Source organism: Xiphophorus hellerii, chromosome 4, assembly GCF_003331165.1.
Source record: "Xiphophorus hellerii strain 12219 chromosome 4, Xiphophorus_hellerii-4.1, whole genome shotgun sequence".
NCBI classification, from domain to species: domain Eukaryota; kingdom Metazoa; phylum Chordata; class Actinopteri; order Cyprinodontiformes; family Poeciliidae; genus Xiphophorus; species Xiphophorus hellerii.
In genome coordinates, this window is record NC_045675.1 from 4,760,686 (window position 1) to 4,767,470 (window position 6,785).

The following is a 6,785-nucleotide window of genomic DNA, read 5'->3' on the forward strand; positions in this document are numbered from 1 at the left end:
TAGAAACAGATATTTTATTGATTCCATTATACATTTCTCAAAGCTTTGGCTGAAAATTTAAACACTGTAAATATTACAGAAAATACTGTAAATTAAACAAAATCTATCAGAGAATAAAAAATAACAAAAATAAATAAATACAATTTATTACAACAAAATAAATAGATTCTAATTCTCATCTACCTTGGACCTCTTCAATATACTAGTATTTCTCCAAACATTTTAATATTATGTAAAGTGCAATATTTCTTGCCAGCCACCTCAGAAACTGATGCTTATATGTTATCTAGAATCATCACACATGCAGGGATGTAATTCCAAGACCTTGTTTCTTGTAACTTTTTTGATTATGGCTTACAGATAATGAAAACTTAAACTACAGTGTCTAAGAAAAATAGAACAGTGTAAAAAGGTCATTACACATTAATGTAACACCGCTAATGTTACATTACACAAAGGCTCGGTTTAAATGGTTTAAGTCTGGGTCAGTAGGCTCCACAATCACGGGAAAGACTGCTGACTTGACAGATGTCCAGAAGACAGTCATCAACACCCTTCACAAGGAGGGTAAGCATCCAAAGGTCATTGCTGAAAAAGCTGGTTGGTCGCAGTGTTCTGTATCCAAGTGTATTAACAGAAAATTGAGGAGAAAGACGAAGTGTGGTAGGAAATGGTTCACTAGCAACAGGGAGAACCACAGGCTCACACTCCACCCTTTGAACTACCCTGTGTAGTCCATTACATAGTTTTCAACACAGACATTTCACTATTTAAGGACTACAGACAGGTTGTTATTTGAAGAGTTGTGTGAAACAGGTGCTTCACACACCTGTGAAACAGGTACATGTATCAAACTGATAAGTATCAGTGGTTTGTTACTGCTCCAGGTAGCTCCTGGGAGTTTGAAACGGAGTATTATTTACATGTGGTTATCATTGTTAGAACAATGGAGTTTGAATTGCCTGAATGATATCTTTAACCAGAGGGAAGTGTCAATATATTTGCAAAAGGTTCCTTCTGCTCTTCTAAGACAGCGATGGTGAAAATAGGGTGGATCCCTGTTTCTTAAAGTAGGTCAAAGGAACCATGAAAAACTTTAATATGATTATTGAACAACAAACTATTTGCATGTTTGAAATCTACAGCTGGTGCAGGTGAGGTAAACGTATACCAGACACTGAATAAGATGCTTTACATTTTTGCTTTTTGTCATTCAAATTTATTTCATAGCATTGTGCAAAAGCAAATTCAAACATTTTCAGAACAAACAAAAGGAAAAAAAAGTAATGTTGTGCACAACTGTAAATCAAGGACAACAGTGGAAGCTGAGATTCACATCACGGAAATTGTTCAATCTGTGAAACATTTTCTGGAAACAATGAAGAAATGCATGAAATGTCACATTTTGAGAACTAATTCCACATTTTTGTTAATGAATAGTCATCTCCTTGTAATGGTTTAAACAAATGACTCGGAACCCATTCATGTACAAAACCTCATCAAGGCAAGCAACAGGAGCAGTCTGACAAAATCAAGGTTGCCTCTTGGTGTTGCTCAGCCCTTCTGGCATGCTCGGCACGCTACCGTTAAGTGAACATTCGAGATCATGAGTATGATCTCGAATGCTTGTCATTTGACCAGCTGCTCAAATGACAAGCTGGTATGTTTTGTCAAAAATTATTATTTGCTAAGCTGTTTAAAACTATTTTGAAAAGGAGGAAGAATTAAGAATAACATTTCCTTCCAGAACCCTTTTGTCGTCCTGGGTACCACTTATTTTTTTTAAATGTGGTCATGCAAAAGTCCACAAAAGTCATGTTGTCTTTCTGGCTCATCTATTTCCTGTTCATAGCTGGCTGTTTGTCTGCACCTGCATTAAACAGGTTGGTTTACTTCTTCTCTGAAATATGTTGTGTGTATGTGCTTCCAAGAAATGTTGTATTCTAGCATTTTGCTTTGTTTGGGTCATGTTAAGATATCTGCTTTTCTTGGAGTAAATCTTTTAAATGTAGGCATTGCACTTCATCTGGGGTGAATCAAGCTACTCACTTTTTTAAGTCAAGTGTTTGTTTTATGTGTATCAAGTTACTGACAAGTTTTTATACCGATCACTGAACCTTCAAGTTCTCTTTTGCGTCATCACAAAACCACCAGGAGGAGAAACAAAAGGCGTGAATGTGGGGTTTTATTTTGGCACTAGTATTTGTTTTTTTTTTTTCTTCAACACATCCTGCAACACATACACTCCTTTCTGGCAGAGATGGTACAGTTTAGCTGTAGGCATAAGTTGTTTTTTTCTTCAAAGAAATGTTTTTTCTCATAATCAAGATGTACATTCTGTTCCAGAACTCAGATTGCTTCTCCCTCACGTTCCAGCCATCTGACTCTAATTTCCATTATTATTCACATTAATGACGTTTTCAATGAATTAATAAAGTTTACATTTTTTAAAATGCTAATATTTAAATGTATACGAAACATTTTGGATGATAAATATGGTGTTTTTGAAATGGTTACTACGCTTCTGATGTTCCAGGTTCAGAAACAAAACAACTGAAACAAAACAACAAGCAAATGTTTCCGTTTGTCGGCGATGTATTAACATGGATCCATTTTTCCATTGTTAACTGTCTGATACATGATCATTTTACTTAGAATTTAAGCCAATAGTTTTGTGGTAACAGCCCTAACAGTGTATTCTATCTTAAAAGTAAATAAAACTGTAGACGTAATGGGTTGTATTTTTGTAATATTCTAAACCCCTTGCTCTTCTCTTTCATTTATTCTCATATAGCAAGTCTAAAAGAAGCACACAGGAGCTACAGCTGCTCTTTGATCCTGATTTGCTTAAAAAGCAAATCAGCCTTACAGATGGTAGGAGGTCACATTTTGTCGTACATTTTAATGTTATGTCATGTGTGTTTTTTTAAATTCCTAATTTTAAATTGCATAGTACTTTACTAAATAAGACAAAAAGAGTGACAAAAGAGCAAAGCTTGCTAAATTGCATCTGATTGTTCCGACAGATTATGGTGAAAAACCCGTCACACCTGTTTTACCTGACTTTGAAACTCCCTTTTTTCATGACTCAGAGGATGAAGACCACTTGGAGTAAAACATCCAATAAGAATTAAACTTATTGTGTCATGCATATTTTGAACAAAATTACTTTCTTTTGTCGGTGAAGTCAGTTATTGCTCACATTTGAAACAACTTAATTTACTTAATTTCTCTAGTTACTTCCTAGAAATTGTAGAAATGAAGTCATTGTTTAGAAAGCAGACATTGTCTGTTTTGTTAAACATTGAATGACATTGAAACAGAAATTGAATGAGGCTCCTCATCATTACATCTCTACACTGCAAAAACACACAATCTTACCAAGTATTTTTGTCTAGTTTCTAACACAAATGCCTTAGTACACTTAAATTAAGACACAACTGACTCAAAAGTAACTTATTAGCAAGATATAAAATCTTGTTTTTAGCAAATAATTCCTAAATACTGATGATAAAGTACTAGGCCCATGGCAGATTATTTCACTTATAACATGGGGGAATTGTCTTGTTATAAGTAAATGTATCTGCCAATAGAACTCTTACTTTTCATCAATATTAATGAATTATTTACTTAGAGCATGTTCCTATATCTTGCTGAAAAGATACATGCAAGTTATTTTTGTTTTATTCCAAGTGTAATTTGAAATCTGCACTAGAAATAAGACCAAAAATACTTGGTAACATTTGGTGATTTTGCAGTCTAAAATAGTCAGCGTTGTTTTTATGTCCTTGTCTGCTTAAGGTGCTGATCATGGCAATTAACGAATGCTTATATAATAACAGCAATGGGAAAGAATTAGGAAATTTATAACACATGGGCGTAAAAAGGCAATCTAAATACATTTGAACAAAGTTGAAAAATTAAAATGGCATAAAAAAAACATTAAAAACTGAAAAAAAGTGCTTGGTTTTCATATTTCCTTATTAGTCAGCATGTATAATTGCAAAATATTACAAACTGGCTTATGACACCAGCTGTATGTGATAAAAACATTCTTGTTTTTTGAAAGAGGCTAGTCTGTTGAAACCTAAGGCATTGGGTTTGTCCTAATTTTTTTGTTACTTAAATCATTATGAATTATGATGTGCATTCAACTGGTCACATGCTGCTTGTTTAAATTAATGACAGTTGTGTTAGATATACTCCACTGTTGATCAAAAGTTGCATACATCAAATTTTTAGATTTTAATAAGACATTTATTGTAATTCATAAAACCTTTTAGCTAAGAACTTTGTAATTTTAGTGTGTGTATAATTGCATTGTGTGTTTTACAGTAAATAAACAGAACAATCTTGTTTGAACATCGACTTCAATACATTTTGTAATTTCGTTGTTCACGTTTCACAGGGATTCTGGTCTTTTTAAGTCACAGAGTCCCAGTTATATTTAACACAATGTAAAGATGCCCCTCTTTAAGAATGATCCGGTTGATCTGGTTTGTTGTGTGCACAAGCCTCTCCCCCACCCCCTTCTTTCAACACATCTACAACATTTCTTTTGTCCAACTATGTCATTAGCCAAACCAACAATGGAACAACCTACGTATTTATCAATGTGGGCTACGGGGCGTGACACTCATTCAGCAGTAAAGGTTTCTAGCAGTTTTTAGACTTTCATCTTATAACTAATGGTTTTTAATTGAAGTATTATGTTATGTATAAATATGGGATTTGTTATTGAAGTCATTAAATTATGCTAAACTACCATAAATCAACCAGGTTTACCAACAAAGATTCTTTTGTAGATTATTCAGTAGATAATCTTAGAGGGATCAAATGACCAATGTAGTTACAATTAATCTTCTTTTAAATCATGTGAAGGCTTTTGTAGTTTAAAGCCGCAGTAGGGAGTTCTGAGAAAACAGTGGACTTAGCCTTACCATAAACAAGCACACCTTAGAGGCATTTGCCCCTTCGTGTCTGCAGCTTAAAACAAAAGAATTATAAAGTCATCGGGCTTCTGAGGAAACAAATCTCTTCTCTTGAACTCAAGGCTAAAGTAACCTCTTCAAATTAAGATTTTAAACTCACCTACACAAAAGGCTGAGCTCCAGGAGGTTGCCCCATGTCTCCCTAATCCAAGGGAGGTTCTCTGCTTCCTGTGGTCTGCCATTTCTTTGGGATGACTAAACAAATTTTAAGTAACTCCACCCTCGAGGACATTTTGCTGTGGGAGACCCTACCAAGAGCCAAATCTGAGGATCACAGTTGGAAAGTAACTTGTTATGTTTACTCAATTACATTTACTTGCGTAACTTTTTTGGAAAAAAAAAAATACTTTTAGGAGTATTTTTACTAAGCTGTATTTTTTACTTTTACTTAAGTAATTTTATTATGAAGTATTACTAATCTTACTTGAATAAAATTTCTGGATTCTCTACCCACTGAATGAAAAACAAATGTTTTAACCAAAATTAACCAAAATTTCACTCTGTAGTACCCTACAGAGTGAAAGTTTTTATTAAAATTTCATAATCTTGAAAGAAAATGATTCTTATTTTTTGTTACTTATATGTATTATTGTCATTTTGATACTTAAAATACCAAAATTTCCACTTTACGGCTACTTTTTACTTTTACTTGAGTAGAAATATGTTGAAGTGTCTCTACTCTTACTGGATTCTCTACCCACCTCTGTTCAGTATCATTGAGGTACACAAACCCCTCTACCATGTTAAGGTTGCAATTCAAAGGAGGTGATAGACTGAAAAAAAACAAACAAAAACTATGTATTGATGCCCCACACATGGAACTTGGTGTTTTTAGAACTTTATGGGAATGTGGAAGACAATGTTATTGGCCAAAACAGTGCCAATTGGACAAGTCACCATCAAGTGTAGGATAACAGAGATGATGCTTCGTCTCTGCAACCATTCTGCATTGGTGAAAGAGTGGCAATGGATCTTGACCTCTTTATAGAAACACCCTCAGTCACTTCATCCACATGGATGACATCAACGTGTATATCAAGACAGAATGATCAATCTGCGTGCATATTGATCAATTCCGATTTTTTTTGTGAAATCAGATTTTTTATTTTTTTTTGCATAACCCCACAGCTCACATTGATTAATATTTAAGCTGTAGTTCACATTTCCAAATATATGCGATTTAAGTGTTCTGAAGTGTTTGCTGAAGTAAACAAGGATAGTAATGGTGGAGCACGTCTTGCAATTTCAAAGTTGTTTTCCAACAGAAGCCAACACATTAACAACTTAATTTGCATTTCATCCACCATGGTTGTTTTTCTTCCTGCATCTGCATAACAGCATGCAGAATAGTGATGTTTGTCAAGTTAAGGTTGGATAAATGCCACCTGGCTGTAAGACTCTGATCACATTTAAAACAATCAGATATGAATTGGATTTAGGACCACATATCAAAGCAAAAATGGGATCTGTGTTGTTAGGACTGATCTGAAAATATCCGATACAGGTTGCATATAAGCAAAAAAAATCTGATTTGGGTCACTTCAGTCTGCAGTGTGAATGTAGCCAAGTTTAATACAATCCAATGTTGTATTAATATGTTTTAAATGTCTGTGTCAACATATTTTCTGTCCTGCCAGACTGTTCATCGAGTTACATCAGAGTAAATGTGTTGATATGTGGCTGAATGATGGCTGCATAATACGACAGGACACAAATCTGCTTTAACAGTTTTAAATCAAGAATAGTTCACAGCTGAAAAAGATCCAAAACAAGAGAAATTTCACTTACAACACA

General features: G+C 34.2%; 1 long non-coding RNA gene across 1 annotated transcript; it reads left to right on the top strand.

Annotated features, from left to right (window-relative positions):
- Window positions 1-1,297: 1,297 nt before the first annotated feature.
- LOC116718495 (uncharacterized) lies at window positions 1,298-4,395 on the top strand. Its single transcript, XR_004338937.1, has 2 exons — window positions 1,298-2,874; window positions 3,027-4,395. It is a non-coding gene; the product is annotated as an uncharacterized LOC116718495 (long non-coding RNA).
- Window positions 4,396-6,785: the final 2,390 nt, after the last annotated feature.